This window comes from Dama dama, chromosome 33 (genome assembly GCF_033118175.1).
Source record: "Dama dama isolate Ldn47 chromosome 33, ASM3311817v1, whole genome shotgun sequence".
In the NCBI taxonomy this organism is placed as follows: domain Eukaryota; kingdom Metazoa; phylum Chordata; class Mammalia; order Artiodactyla; family Cervidae; genus Dama; species Dama dama.
Window position 1 is genome coordinate 78,765,056 of NC_083713.1, and position 16,156 is coordinate 78,781,211.

The 16,156-nt window shown below is 50.7% G+C and overlaps 1 protein-coding gene across 1 annotated transcript in view; it reads left to right on the forward strand.

Moving 5' to 3' along the window:
- GYPC (glycophorin C (Gerbich blood group)) overlaps positions 1-16,156 on the forward strand; it is a 46,599-nt gene that overhangs the window by 3,066 nt on the left and 27,377 nt on the right. The gene's annotated exons all lie outside the window — the stretch shown is intronic.

Here is a 16,156-nt window from a genome sequence, read left to right on the forward strand (position 1 = left end):
GTACGGTCTTTGATTTCTTTTTTTAACCAGACACTGTGCTGCCATGACAACCCTTGTAAGTAGGGTTTCATATACATGTGTTTATATACATTTAGGATACTTTCCCTCAGAATTTAATTTGGACTAAAAGTATATACGTGTAAAATGTTTTTAGATACTGAAAAAATGCCCTTCAAAAGGTCACGTGAATTTCTAACACTTTCCGACAGCCAATGAAAATGGTGTTTCCCCGCGTCCTCACTCTCACTGTGTGGTTTTTATCTTGGCCAATCTGATGTGTAACCCATGTTGTCCCTTTTGAATGTGCCTCTGTAATTACACGTGCTTTTGCACTTCTGTAAGATACTGTGTTTCTTTTGCTGAGAAGTGCCTTGTATGGCCTTTGCCTACTTCTAGCAGGTTCCCTACCCCCAATGAGGAAATATGCCCCAGAAGTTAAATGAAGTGTCTTGTCTCTCATGGTGAGTGAGAGGGTGGACCTGAGCCCCACAAATGCTGTGCTGGGGAGTCAGACTTGACTGGATACCATCCCCAACACTTACTGACTTTCAGGAGATGCAGGAGACCTCAGAGCTTCAGTTTTCTCACCTGTCACTGGGGATCACAACAGCTACTTCTTGGGAATCATGTGATAAATGAGAGAATAAGGGTCTGGCGCCGTGCCCAGTGATGCGGTATTGGCAGATGTTGTTGTTAACAGAATCTAGCAAACCTGGCCTGCAGGTGCTGATCATCTCCAGAGTCTCCCTAGCAGAGAGCAGTGAGTTTGCTTTTGATAACGGAACAGAAGCAATGTCAGAACCTATATGCCTGGGCCCGTGATCCAGCCTTGCCTGGGTCACCCCTGCACTGCCTGACCTCACAGGCATGCTCCTCTCTGCTGTGCAGGTGAAACACTGGAGGCCGGGGGTGATGAACCTCGGGGCCCCCAGGGCCCCAGGGCACAGCCAGGCTGTGGACACAGGCTATGAGACCCCAGAGCCAACAGAGGCTGACCTGAGGGGGGCACTAGGGTGCACGTGGGCCTGCTGCCCGTGTGTGCCAAGCAGGGCCTTCTGCCTCCCACAGGCCATGAGAACCATGCCCAGGAAGCCAGGGCTGTGCCTTTGCACAGATGCTCAGAACCTGCCAACCACACCTTAGCTTTTCAGCCAGGCCTGTGGTCCAGCCTTAGTCCACCACTGCTTGCCATCACCCCGACTCTGTGGTCGGGCCTGACCCACACTGGGCCAGCTGCTGCCCTCCACAGCCAGCTTGGGCCATCCCCGAGGGTCCTTCTTCCTGCCTGGACCACCCTGTCCCTCCAGCTACACCCTCACACCTTCCTGCTTCAGGCCTCCAGGCTCTCTGGGTACTGCCCCCCATACACACACCTATACCTGCTGGTCAGTTAAGGCCTCCCTGGGCCCTCCTGACACTAGAAAAACACTCACTGGGGCCCTGAGGACGCTTTGCAGCCTGAGGAATTTCTGGGTCTGTCACGTTTTCAGGAATTCTGACTTCCAAGAAACTCTGTGACCCCAACTGTCCCCTACCACTTGGGGCCTAGCTCAGAAAAGTGCTCAGCCAACAACTCAGACCTGAACAGGTGACTGCACAGACCACCCAAGGGCCAACACTTCCTGGGCCCATGTCCATTCGAAGGGCCAAAAGCACCTTTTAATATCATTTGCTCAACAGGTCCTAATCCAGAACTTGGGTATCAGTAAATAATACATTGCAATGGACAGAAAGTCAAACCAAAACCAATTCTAAGAACATGCAAATGGGCCCCAGGCACCACCACCGAGCTCTTCCGCTCTGCATTCACTGATTGGTATTTCATTTTTGCCTCCTCTGTTCCCCCGTCTGCCCTCCCCATCTCTGCTCAGGGTTTCCTTCAGAGCATTACATAATCTGAACTTCTGTGGGAACACCACTTCCTGCCCTTAGTCTAACTTTAATCTGGGTACATCCTTCCAGAACAAATGTTAGTGTGCAAAATCTTAGCCAAGGGCAGATACTGTCAAGGGTCAGTTCTCTCTCTCAGGCCAGCGGGAGCATGAGGTCAAGACGCTGGGCTCCCTCACAGGCTGAACCTCACACAACTCCCCTCACCCTCCCTCCTGCCACCGGAGAGCCTGTGTGCTCGTTCCCTGTGGTCAGAGACAGCCACTGGCCTGCCTTGCCTGGTGATCTGTATCAGAGCATCACTGGCTGCCCATCTTCCTGCTCTGAAGCCCCGTCCTTCCTTTTGGCCCAACATCTTCTCCAGCTCTCATTCCTGACTCTTTAGGATTGATAAATTGCTCAAGGCTCAGTGTGGAGAAGGAAATGGCAACCTATTCCAATATTCTTGCCTGGAGAATCCCATCGACAGAGGAGCCTGACAGGCTATAGTCCATGGGATCACAAGAGTTGGACATGACTTAGCAACTAAACAGTGTGGATAACTCTGCAAGTTAAAAACCCCAGGAGTAGGGGCCCAGCCATTGAAAGCACCCCCGCCCCGCCCCCACCCCCCCACAATATGGTGAGATCCACTATCTGGAGTTTGACCAGGTGCCCATAGTAAATATCAGAGAAAAGTCATCTTGAGTTTCCAGCAGGAAGGAGGGGATAAGTGCACCTGTTCTTAACAAGGTCTGGCCTCAGGGAAACTTAACCAGAGCCTGGTCTGATGTGATACTGTCAGAGCCGAACTGACCTAGAGGAAGGGAAATTCCCACCTCCAGCCCATGCGAGCCTCCTGTGCCCACCTGCAAGGACAGAAACACACCGAGGGACACTTGGGAAGTTCACAGTCCAGAGAGATGGGCTCTCTAAAGGGCAGACGTCATTAGACCATAGGGTGCTCCCCTTTGCCTGCCCTTCACCACCCCATCACAATAGGTCATTTTACCCAGTATGTCACATCTGGCTGCCAAGAAAAATTACAAGACATACAAGAAGACGAAACACACAATTTGAAGATATAGAGCCAGCATCAGAACCAGACAGAGAGGTGGAAATTATCACACTGGGAATTTAAAACGACTGTGATGAGTAACTCTTTATGACACTTTTATTATAGTCTCTCTAGTATCTGCCACACCTCCCTTCTCTTATCGCCAAAGCGTTGTGGCTGGTATACCCTGCTGCTCAGTGGACGCACCTGTGACCCTTGCTGGGTCTCCGAGGAAAGGAGGCTTGAATTTGGGGCCTTTGGGAGGAACATGCTCTGGACAAGGATGCCCCATCACCTCACTGCACACCTAGTGCAGGTGTTTTATCTCCACTGTGATGGACTGGCTGGCACGTCACTTGCAGGGAGCACAGCTGGGACCCCCATCCCCCTTCTCCCTCATACAATGCACACTTTTATGAGAGTTCAAGTATGCAGCTACCAGCTGACCCTGGGCCCCGGCACACCCCCTTGAGCCCTGGAATGGAGAGTCTTCTTGTTTTACTCGTAGCTGTGGACACATATTTCAGCCGTGTCTTACAGTGAAGGGGATTGTGTTTCGCCAGATCAAAACTAGATAAATCGTCCTATCTGCCTTTTGTGCAGGGTTCCTATCTGTGACCTCTGTGTTCACTGGACAGCAGAGTCCCCGGCTGTGAAAGGTCCTTTCTCTTGGGATGCTCACCATACACACGGCCGTTAGCAAGGAGGGAGTTCAAGCTCAGGCCCCTCTGCGGTACCTTGTGAAGCCATTTAGTGCAAATACACTTGGCCTCAGTTGTCTAGTGACCAGGAGGCTAGAGAGCAGCTTTAGAGTCAGGCTTTGGGTTTGAATGTGGATGGGCTCTGACCTGACTGCGGCCCTTTGTTCTCAGCTCGTGGGTGAAGCTCCTGACACAAAGCCTGGTTTGCGTTTATCACTGTCCCTGCCCGCGTGCTCTGCCGTCTGTGCTCAGTGAGTTCTGGCTCACTCTCCGCTGTCCGGCTCCTCTCCTTGTCTGCTCATTGGCCGCTGAAAATAATACCAAAGGCAGGAGGCAAAGTCTGCCTGGGTCCTAGGGCCCTAGACGAAGCCCTCAGGCCCGGCACAGAAGTCACCTTGGCAGTGGCTCTGGGACACCGCGCCCTTCTGTGCTGGGACAGCTTCGTCCCAGGGCTCTGTTCTCCCACTGTGTATCACGGAGTGGGCGAGGTGGGGCAGACTGCATGTGTTCTCCCCCACCAGCTGTGACTCTGAACCACCCTTTCACCCTCTGCGGCTTAGTCTTCTTAGCTAGCATCCAAGGAGAACAACCCGTGCTCCCTCAGCTTCACCGCCCACTTAACAATAAGAGTCTTGGCTGTCTTGAGGAAGAGTAGGCTCCTTAAAATCATACAGGAATGAATGGATGGAGGGGTGGATGGACAAGATGGGTGGGTGGATGGAGGAAGAGAGGGATGGGTGCATGGGTGGGTGGAGGGCTGGGGAGATGTGAAGGGCCAACCAGTGTAAACAGTCTGATCTACACAGAGAGCACTGCCAGTCCCGTATTCACCTGCACCTTCCCTGTCCCGCGTTAGCCCGGCCCCTCGGTGGCCCCCAGTGGCCTCTAGCTCAGCCCGATGCCTTGCCCTCCCAGCACTCCTGAGCACCCCAACCTGTGTGCACGCGGGGCTCCCTCCCTCCCGCCTGGCCTGCAACTGCTAAGCCCTCAGTGTCTGTCCCTCGATGTTGCCACTGGGTGGGTGCGGAGCTGGTGGCCCCGCTCTCCTGGGCCCCCTTCTCCCACTCCCGGCCTCCGACCGGTGCCTGCGCTCCTGCGAGGAAGCTGGGTCTTCTCTCCTTTGGTTGTGCCCTGGGATTGATTTGTCATTTGAATAACTTTACTTCAGCTTCTTCCAAAGGTCTCAATTTAGTGAATTCAGTTCAGCTTTGGTTGAAAATCCCGACTTGTTTTTTTAATTTCTAAAATCTTTTTTCCCTCTTTTCCACAAATTCTATAAACTGTCCTGACCAACTGTCTCCCTGATTCAGAGCATAAGAAATTGGCTGCACTCTGCTTAAGTTATCTCATTTCACCCTCTTGCAGCCCTCCGGTGAGTATTTTATCTCCGTTTTGCATGTGATGATACAGAAGCTCAGGAGGCGACGTGAGCTGCCGAGAGCCAGCAGCCCTTGCTCAGGCACAGCGGGTGTTTCTACAAGGGACTCAGCCAGGGCCACCTCGCACATTCAGCACAGCACTTAGAGCTTTTAGAGAACCACAGAAAAAGGTGTTTCTTTTACAATCAAAAGGGGAAAGTGAACTTTTAAGACTAAACCTTGTATTTGTCTTTACATCAGTGTCCCCTCTAAAATATGATTGTTAACATGGGGGGTGGGGAGAAAGGACCCAGGAAGGCAGAGCACCTAGGCCCACAGAGGCCCCCTGGCTCAGCCCATCCAGGCCTCAGGGCCTGTTACCCACTGGTCCCTGCCCAGTGACCGCAACCCTGACCCTCTGCAGGGCTTCCACGTCAGATCCCCCACTCTCCTGCTCCCCAGCAGTCCTGCCCACCCCAACAAAGGCAGGGCTCCTGGGCTGGGCAGCTGCAGTGGCTCCCCCATGCCTGCTGTTTGCCTCTACCCTGGGAGATTGCCAGAATCAAAAGGAAATGCTTGAGGATACCCAGAATACTCCCTTTAAAAAAAAAAATAAAACTTTGGCGTTGCAAAAAAAAAATTTATTTCCTCAATCAGGGATCGAACCCGTGCCCCCTGCAGTGAAAACCCGGCGTCTTAACCACTGGACTATCAGGGAAGTCCTATCTGTATCTCCATCTCTGTATTTCTCTTATCCTCTTGGCTTTTTCAGCCATGAATTTAGGCTGTTGTTCTTTACATCAAAGTTTAAAAGTTTTGCCCTGTTTCACTGCGAAAGAAGCAATTTGTGTTCATTGTACAATTATATGTAAAAAATCAAGAAGGAAGTGGGAAGAGTCTCTAGAGCAGAGGTGACTTTCAGATACCTGCGGGGTAGCCAGGTGACGGGAGGAAGGCAGTTCACGACGAGACCAGACAGAGATAAAGACGGAGGACCTCGGTGCACGGAGGCCATCCAGGGAAGGGCCCGGGGCAGCACGCACAGCCCGCTGGGCTCACCGTGGCCACTGGACGGTGGGTCTCAGCGCAGGCGCAGAGGCCGGGTGGGCGTGCAGCTGGCCGCGCGCGGGAGGGCACGCAGGGTACCCCGTTCAGCCGGAAGATGTTACCCGGGCGTTGTTTTTCAGCCGCTCAGCCGTGTCCGACTCTGTGACCCCGTGGACTGCAGCACGTCAGGCTTCCCTGTCCTTCACCATCTCCCCAGATACAGATTTTATTAATTCCAGCTTAGAAACATGGAAACTGAGGTTCAAACGGACTATTCCCCCAGGGCCTCACTGGGCATCACTGGCGCTGCCGGCCGCCAGCTCGGTGTATCCATCCGCCTCTGGGATGTGGCAGACGCATGCTGGGGCGGGGTTGGGTGTTGCCCATGGCCCTGGCAGTCCAGTGGTCTGCTCATCTCCCTGTGTCCCTGAGTTTACTCTCCTGCCTTGGAAGGAAAGGCCTTTCTTTTTCCACCCCGCGTGGGGCCACTTGTGCTGGCTTTGCCCGCCTCAGCGAGCCCCCACCTGGCAGCCGAGCAGCTGCTGATGAAATGTTCCTTGTGGCCTGCGAGGGCTGGGCTGTGACCGTTGTACCAGCTGAGGCCAACCCACACACAGGTCCTACTCTTCCTCAGGGAGGCAGTGGGCAGCTGCCTCTCAGGGTCACCACAAGGGCACCCAGAGAGAATAATGCCCCCACCAATTCCTGGCCAATTCCTGGAATGCCTCCACCACAGACCCACCCCTGCGTCGGCAGAGTTGTCTTTTGTTGAAATATCACCAGCCGTGGGACCATTCCTACACTATGTGTTCTTCTTTGCTAGGCACTCTCAAATCTATTTCCTTTCTTCATTCAGGAGTCACTACTTTTTGTTTATCCATTCTGTGTATAGAAGCCTACATATGCTTACCTGAACTTCCCACTCCATCTCCCCTGCATCCCTCTCGCCCTTGCAACCGCAGTCTGTTCTCCTGTTGTATAGCACAGAGAACTATATTCAATATCTTATGGTAAACTAGAATGAAAAAGAATATTTTAAAAGGGATGCATATATATGTATAACAATTACTTTGCTATATCAGCTGTAATTAACACAACATTGTAATCAACTATACTTCAATTTAAAAAAATAAAGAAAAGGAGGCACTACTTGCCTTCTCTGGTAGGTGAAGAAAGCGAAGTTCAGAAATGTTGGGAGGGTTACACAACCAGACGTAGTATGTGGAGCAAGTTGGGGGTGCGTATCTCTGATTCCCTTGGGAATGCACTGTTTTTCCACAGAAATTCACTCATCAGGTTCTTAAGTGGGGACAAGATGATGTAATGACTTTGAGGAACTGATGCTGGGACTATAGAGTCACCAAAAGGAATGAAGTCTACCCATCCTTGAATCTCCAAAAGCAATGTACTTCCCACCCGGGGTTCCCACCCCCCAAAAACACACACATTAAAAAATAATGTCACAGCAACAAATCTCCATTGCAATTATTTTCAGGAGAAATGACATTTCTACAAAATAAATTCTGAAATGAAGTCTGGAAATATGAAAGAGGTAAAAAGCCCATCTGTATAGTGGCGCTGCAGCCTGGCGTCTCCACGCCTGGACCCCGTTGTGATTGTCACTGTCAGGTTATGGCTGGACACCGAGGGCCCCGGTCACCTGGTTTCCAGTCTCCTGGCTGGGGCGTCCCAGAATGGCCACCTGAGGTCTCATTACTATTTGTTGTTAGTGATGATGTTTTGGGGCTTTTGGAGGATCCTTCCATATTAGACATTTTCATCACATGAAGCCATAAAATGCTCTCACTGTGGTTAAATGGAGGAGGGCATGGCAACTCACTCCAGTAATCTTGCCTGGAGAATCCCACGGACAGAGGAGCCTCGCAGGCTGCAGTCTGGGGTCGCAGAGAATCGGACACGACTGAAGCGACTTGGCATGTGTGAACATACGTGGTTAAATTATTTGCCTACAGCCAGACTGCAGCATACACCCAGCTCCATAAGAAAGGTTCTTATCAAACTCGAGACTCCATGAAGGAAATCTGAAAAGTTAGAAACTATTCTGTCTGCCAAAAATTTTTTTCAGGTTTTTAAACCCAAATGAAATTTTTGGCCAACCCAAAAAATGGGTGATTCCATTAGGGAAGCAGTTTATCCTCAAATGTTTAGTAGTGACCATGTACATCCCTGGTTCATCAACAGAAACTTGAGACTTCTACGTATCCACCCTGCCCCAGGGATGTAAGAGGAGATAAAGTCTAAGACAAGATCATTGTCCTCAGAGAATCCTTGGGCTTCTTGGACCACACGTCATGACAGGAATAAAAAGCATCCAGCCCCCTTACTGAGACATTTCTCAGCAACTGAATTCAGGTTCCAGATTGAATCACCTGTGGCTTCTTGTGATTCTTCATAGCTGAATAGATATCTAGCAATTTAAAGACTAACTTAACTTCTTAAATATAAATTGCTATCTAAAATTAGTTAACATTGATAGCTATTGTTAAATTATGGTATATTTCTCCTTAACTTGACATAGGTTTATCTTGTTGAATTAAGATTTTGTCCTTGAAGAACTTGTCAATGCACAGCCTAAAAGTTTAGAATTATGTTTTATTTGGTGGATAAATCTGAGGACTTAAACCCAAGATGCAGCCTCTCAGATAGCTCTGAAAGACTGCTCCAAAGAGGCAAAGGGAAAGCCAGGATATATAGAAGGTTTTGCAATAAAAGACCACGTAGTTGGAACATCAAGTAATCAAAAGATGACTGTTTATCAAAGAAAACTAGACATCTTAAGTTAATGAATTCAGCACTTTTCTGTATCTGGGAAGATGCAAGAATCTAGGTTCACTGAAATAATTTCTTTGATGTGCAGCTAGGCTATGTGGGGCCAGGAGCCTGTGCTTTCTCATCCAGGGTCTCAGAGGGGTGGCGCGCAGCAGAGCGCTAGATGGCAGGTGTCCGGCTTCCACCCTAAGTTCCCTCGGGGCTGACTGTCTGAGTGACTATGATGAGATGGCTTAACGGCTGCAACATCCTTTGCTTACTGATGTGCAGGCAATATTTTAGTTCACAGACCAGTGTTCATTGTTGAGAATGTTCTAACTCAGGGAATGACTGAAGTTAAGACAAGTTGAAAGAATGTTCAAATACAGAAAATAGTGCAAGTGTATGGGGTACCTGCTGCGAGTGTGGATGATCTGATGTGTCACACGTGCTGAGCAAATGTTGATTCAAAGTCTTCTTTCCTTGTCACCCTCCTTCTCTGTGAGATGGGTCTGTGGATGGTGCCCCCTTCCCCTGGATGTAGGACAGGCTGTGAGCGGCAGGGCTATGATTTGAACCCAGGTGCTCCCACCCCAAGGCCATCTTTTCAACCCTGCTCAGTATCACTGTTTGTATGTGTAGACAGTGGAGAGTTTCAAAAGAGAACAAAATTCTCTTTCACAGGAGCGAAAGAAGGTTGGTTCCAATGGGCTTTTTAGCTACGCTTATTTATATCAGGCTTTGGTCGCTACTCCTAGGTCATTTCCTATTTAAGAATCTTGGAGCTTCTGAAAAGATCTTCTGGAACATGCTATTTTTAAAGAACACATTCGAGTGAAATGACATTTGTCACTCACTGAAAAGGCACATAATGCTAGAGAAAGTCAGAATACATCTTTGAAGACATTGCATTCAATGACAGATGAAACCCATGGTTTTCCTCCGAAGCTCAGACGCCCTGTGAGGCTGTTTGTTTCCTGAGGCTTTGGTCTCTGGCCGACTGTTCACTGTCCTCTGTTCCTTTGGTAAGAGCCACGGGGTCACACCGCCCAGAGGCACGATTATCCTGGTTCCTGCCCTCTCTGCCCTGAGGCTCTAGAAACAGAGTGCTGACTGTCTGCACAGATAAAAGGTTGACTGCCCTGCTTTCTGCCTGGGGTCTCCAGGGTTCTTTGAGCTCCCTTGAGTGGGGCCTCCTCTAAGAAGAAATGAACAGAGGATGGTCGTTCTCCTTGACCTTAGTTCCTGGTGTCTCCCGAGCCAACCAGCTCGACTCGGGGACCCTTGTACAAATGCTTCCCAGACCTCCCCAGGCCTCCCTGGAGCAAGCCTTTGGTGTAGCCAGGCTGTGGCCACTTGAATAAGCACTTTGTTCTGGTCTGGGACCTGACATCTCAGGACTCAAGATTCCCTGGAAGGGCGCTCTGTGATGAGGCCTCTCTAATCAGTGCAATTGGCCAGGGGAGGTGCACAGACCCCAGTCAGAGAGGGCCGGCCATACCCTTCACTGCAGAGATGGTCTTGAACCTGTGCAAGGTTTAAATCAGAGGTGGGACCTGCCACTCCCATACCATCTCATCAGCCACTGTCTTAACCCCACCAGTAACCAGCGTAGGTGAACTTGAGTTGGTGACTCGGCCTCTGTGGCCTCCACTGCCCCGGTGCCTGCATCCCGTCACACTCATGGAGTGTTCAGGACACAGCGAGCCGTGGGTGCAGCCAGACTCTGAAATCTGTGCAAAGTGGCCACAGCAGTGGATGGCGTCCTGTGTTCTTATAGCTAATGATCTTTCAACTTGCACCTCACTGCCCTGCTTTCTGCCGGGGGTCTCTCTATGGTTCTCCTTGCTCCATTGAACAGGGCGCTCACCAAGAAAAAAATGAGCAGAGGGTGGCCATTTAAAAGTATAGGCTGCAAACATGTCAGACCTGGGTTCAAGATGCAGCTTAGCCACTCAAGTCTTCATCCTCATGAGCACCTTAAATGAGATGTAGGAAAGGCCCAGGCCTAGCACGGGGCCACCACAATGCAAATATTGCAAATATTTGCAATATGAGGGGGAAGAAAGAGGCTCAGTGACACAGATTTAAGCCAAGGGTCTGTAGACTAAGGCCCATAGGCTGCCTGTTTTTACAAATAAAGTTTTATTGGAATGGGCTTCCCTGGGAGCTCAGCCTGCAATCTGCCTGCAAGCAGGAGACCCTGGTTCAATTCCTGGATTGGGACAATCCCCTGCAGAAGGGATAGGCTACCCACTCCTGTATTCTGTCCTGAAGAATTCCATGGACTGTATAGTTCATGGTATTGGGAAGAGTCGGACACGACTGAGCAAATTTCACTTTCACTTTATCGGAACACAGCTGCACCCATTTATTTCTATAAACAAACTTCCTTCAAGGGACAACAGCAGAGCTGTAGCAGAGACCACATGATGTACAGACTCTAGTGTGTGGCCCTTCGTCAAAAAAAGTTTCCCAACTGCTGTCTTAAACCAATAGGAGCACCTCCAGGCCTGGCCCGCCTGGCCCCACTGCACTTCTCTCTGGGGAAGCCATAGCCTCATGGATGGATGAGAAGCCACAGAAGAAAGACCTGCCGCCGAGGCTAGGGACCAGGTAGCAGCCAGGGAGGCCCATCAGGCCAGGCCTGGCTCACCTGGGTGAAGATGAGCTGATCCACCCAAGCTGCCAAGGGAAGGAAGGGTCCCTCCTGTGGCTTTTACCTTCTTTTGCCCTCCTGTCACCTGTCCACCCCTGCCCCCATAAACATAGGCAGCCGGGGCTCTCCTCCTGCCTTGCAGAAAATCCCACCCCAACTGGGCAGGTATAGGAAAAAGGGCCACACGTCAGACAGGCTGTGCCCGGACCAGCCAGCTCTCCCGTCCCGTTCAGGAAACAGGGCTCCTCACAGGGCCCAGGCAGGCATGGGGATATAGGAGCATTGTCCTGAACCTGGTTTTGTTTCTCTTTGATTAGCTTTTTATTTTGTGTTGGCATATGGTTAATTAGCATGATGCGTTAGTCTCAGGTGTACGGCAGAGTGATTCAGGTATACATGTACATGTATCTGTTCTTTTCAATTTCTTTTCCCATTTAGGTTGTTATATAATATTGAGCAGAGTTCCTGTGCTATATAGTAGGTCCTTGTTGGTTGTCCATTTTAAATGCAACACCGGGTACATGTCAATTTCACACTTTCTAGTCTATCCCTCCCGGTAACCCTTCCCCTCTGATGACCATAAGTTGGTTCTCAAAGTCTGTGGGTCTGTTTCTGTTTTGTAAAAAGTTCATTTGTATCTTTTTTTAAAAATTCCACATTTAAGCAATATCATATGCTAGTTCTATTTCTCTTACTTCAGTGTGACACTCTCTAGATCCATTCATGTTGCTACAAATGGCAACATTTCATTCTTTTAATGGCTGAGTAATATTCAACTCTATATAAGTACCACATTTTCTTTACCCAACTTAGTGACATCTTTCCCCATTTCAGGAGGTTATTATCCCTCTTTTCAGATTCGGTATGTTGACTCAGAGGAAAAAGTATGTCCACATTTCCCCAGTTGTAAGATAGTGGACCTTGAGTTCAGCAATAGATTCCCTGAGTCTACACTCCTACTCTGCCTCTGCCACCGGCATCAGCAAGCTTTTTAGCCCAGTCCATGAGTGTGTTTTGAGCACCCACTGTGTGTCAGGCCCTGGGGATGCGACTGCACAAACAACAGTCCTCCAAAAAGAGAGCTTACATTTCAGTGGTGGTGGACAGATGGACACAAGACCCGCAGGTAGGCAGGCAGAGTGCTCAGGAAGTCAGACGATACTGAGTGTGGGGAGGAAGAGCAAGCCAGGAACGGGGAGAGGCCCAAGGGACAGGAGGCGGCGCCCTTCTCAGGAGAGTGGGCAGAGAATCTTCACGGGGAAGGTGATATTTGAGAAGGACCTAAAGGAAGCCAGGGAGCCAAACATGGGGTTGAACTTCTGAGAGGAGGCACAGCGACGGAGCACAGCGCACGCAGCCGTGCTGCCGGAGGGCCGGGCTCGGCCTGACGGAGGAGCGGATCGGAGGCGGTGCAGGGGAGAGGAGTGGGAAGCGGCGACTGGGAGCTGGACTCAGGCAGGTGAGGCAGCAGCGGGCCGATGGGACTGTCTCCCAGCACCCGCTGCAGCAGCTGGAATTCTCCCACCTTCCTGAATTGTCCCTGCCAGGAGGTTTCTCATCCCGAGTGAGGAGCCCCTCAGCGTCTCTGCTGAGGCTCTAGCAAGGTTCTGAGTCAGCCATGACACGTACTGGGAGCTGAGAAGGAGAGAAAAGGATGGCGGAGAACTCCTAAGTGATGCCTGAGATGCAGTGCTGACGGAGGCCTTCACCAGGCTCCCCATTTGTATTTATGCATGTGTGCTCAGTCGTGTCTGATTCTCTTGAGACCCAATGGACTATACCCCACCAGGCTCTCCGTCCATGGGATTTCCTAGGCAAGAGTGTTGGAGTGGGTTGCCATTGCCTTCTCCGCACCCCCATGTCAGAGGCCCCCATGTAAGAGGCACAAATTAATGCAACTGGTCACAGAAGCAGGTCCCACTAGCCCCCAGGCTCATAAGGCGGAGACAGAGGTTGAGGTTTCATCTGCTTTTTGTTTACACACTGTTGTGTTTAGTCAGCTGAGCTGCCCCGGAAACCATCTGGCTGAGTGGTGGGGGCCAATTAAACATCGCTCAGGAGCTCATCCTGGCTGCCTCCTGCCCTCAGATAACATCGGCCCTGCATGCGAATCCAGGTGCTCCTCAAGTGACTGGCTCCTTATCTCCACGGGACAGGCATGCTGAACTTCGGGTCACCTGAGCATCCTTTGTACTTGGGACCTCTGGCATATACCAGTGCATGGGCCCGTTTCTCAACTTGCCTGGTCCTCCCCGCAGCCTGGGACAGGCCAGAGGGTGTGGAGGGAGGGTCAGCCTCCCTGAGATCTCTCTAAGCCAAGGGGCCAGGCAGGCTGTCTGTGTGCCCACCGGCGGCGGCAGGGGGAGGGCAGTGCTCTTAGACACCACTTAGAAGAAGGGTCTGGGGTCCCCACACAGCCCGGTATCCTGAGTGTTCCTGGAAAAGGGACAAATGACTGTACCGAGGCCACACCAACAGCAAATGGGAGAGCCAACCCCACAGTCCAGCTGTCACTCAGTTCCATAGTGTCCGCACCCCGCGGGCTCACCCACTGGCAGGCAGTATCCTCCTCCATGATGCCAAGTGCTTTTTGTGCTATGGACCTTGGGGCCATTTTTTACTCAGCCGTAAACAGTATAAAATAATACCATTTGCAGCAACATGGATGGACCGAGAGATTATCTCACTAACTGAAGTAAGACAAAGACAATTACCTTAGGATATTGCTTATATGTGGAATCTAAAACCAAAGATATAAATGAATTTATTCCCAAAGCAAAAATAGACCCACAGACAGAAAACAAACGTATGGTTACCAAATGGGAAAGGAAGGAGAGAGAAGTTAGAAGTTTGGGATTAATATAGGATTAATATATACATACTGTTTGCGTGTATGCTAAGCTGCTGACTTCAGTCATTTCTGATTCTTTGTGACCTCATCGGCTGTTGCCCACAGGCTCCTCTGTTCATGGGATTCTCCAGGCATGAATACTGGAGTGGGTTGCCATGCCCTCCTCCAGGGGATCTTCCCAAACCATGGATCGAACTGACGTGTCTTATGTCACCTGCATTGGCAGGCAAGTTCTTAACGCTAGTGCCACCTAGGAAACTCATATATGCACGCGTGCTTGTGTGTGTGTGTGTGTGTGTGTGTACACATACACATGTTTATATATGTAACTGAATCACTGTTCTATATACCTGAAACTAACACAGCATTGTGAATCAACTAGTCTTCAATAAAAAATTAAAATCTAAGGGGGTAAATGCTTCACTCTTGAACCTGGTTCGCACCCCCAACACTTGGAGAAGGAAATGGCAACCCACTCCCATATTCTTGCCTGGAGAATCCCGTGGACAGAGGATCCTAGCAGGTTACAGTCCATGGGGTCACAAGGGTCGGACATGACTTAGTGACTGAACCACCAAACCATCACCACCGACACACACACTATGAGGGCGCCTGCCTCTTCGCTTTCAGCTCAGGTCCCGCCGGCTTGTGAGTGGGGCTGCCCGTGCCTGGGAAGCTGCCTTGCACCAGCATCAAAATTATAGCCTGACTGTGTCTGCATGCAAAGGCGTTCTGTTTCTCCCGGGTTTTTTTTTTCTCCCCTCCCTATATTCATGCTGATTGAAATGGCTCCTTCACCCAGGCCTGCCTCTGATAAGCTCCAGGCGGTTTCAAGAGAGGAGCCTCTTATCAGACAGCAGCAGTGGATCTGGTGCCAGCACTGGGCGGGCCTGGTGCTGATAAAATGGGCCTGGGCCCAGCTCACCAGCGGCTTTCTCAACCTGCCCCCAGGGCCTGACCCATCAGAAGTGGGGGTTGCCAGACCCTGGAAGCTTCTTTCTTTCTTAGGCACTAGAGCTGACTTCCGGTGACCTCAGGTAACAGGACCTGATAGGAAGCCACTGGGGACAGAGGTTTGGCAATGAGGCTGAGGGGACAGAGGACCCCAGGAGGGTTAGGGCTCTACAGGACAATGGGAGCTGGCTCCTCCCGGGGCGTATCGGGATCAAGCGTGTGGCTTGAGCCCTTCCCTGCGAGGCCCTACTGTTCCTAGTCCTGGATAAGACACCCCAAGACTAGAGAAGGGGAGGTGTTAAGACATTTGGTCTAATGTGGCGTGATCACGTTTGAAGTCGGTTTGCCAGACCCAAAAGCTCAGGCTGCCTGCCTCCTTCCTGGGAGCTCTGGTTTGAAGGAGATCAAAGAGCTCATCCCCCCGCCCCACCACCCCACACACACCCCATTTGAAGACAGAAATTCTACCTTCAAACATTAACTTCTTTTCCTTTAAGCTTGGGTCACTGTTAAATTTCCTGTCCTTGAGGTAGGACAGACTGGGCTAGCTGACTCTTTTGTGAGAAGCGACTTGGCCATATGGAATCTAGAAGAACAGTACTGATGAACCTATTTGCAGGGAAGGAATGAAGATACAGACGTGGAGAATGGACTTGTGGGCACAGCGGGGAAAGGAGAGCGGGACCAGCTGGGAGCGTAGCATTGACATGTACACGGTTGTGTGAAATAGAGAACTACTGGGAAGCTGCCGTGTAACACAGGGAGCCCAGCCTGGAGCTCGTGGTGACCCAGAGGGTGGTGTGGGAGTGGGGAGGGAGGTCACGTGGGAGGGCATCCATACATGTATAATTATGACTGTTTGCATTGTTATATGACAGGAGTCAACACAAC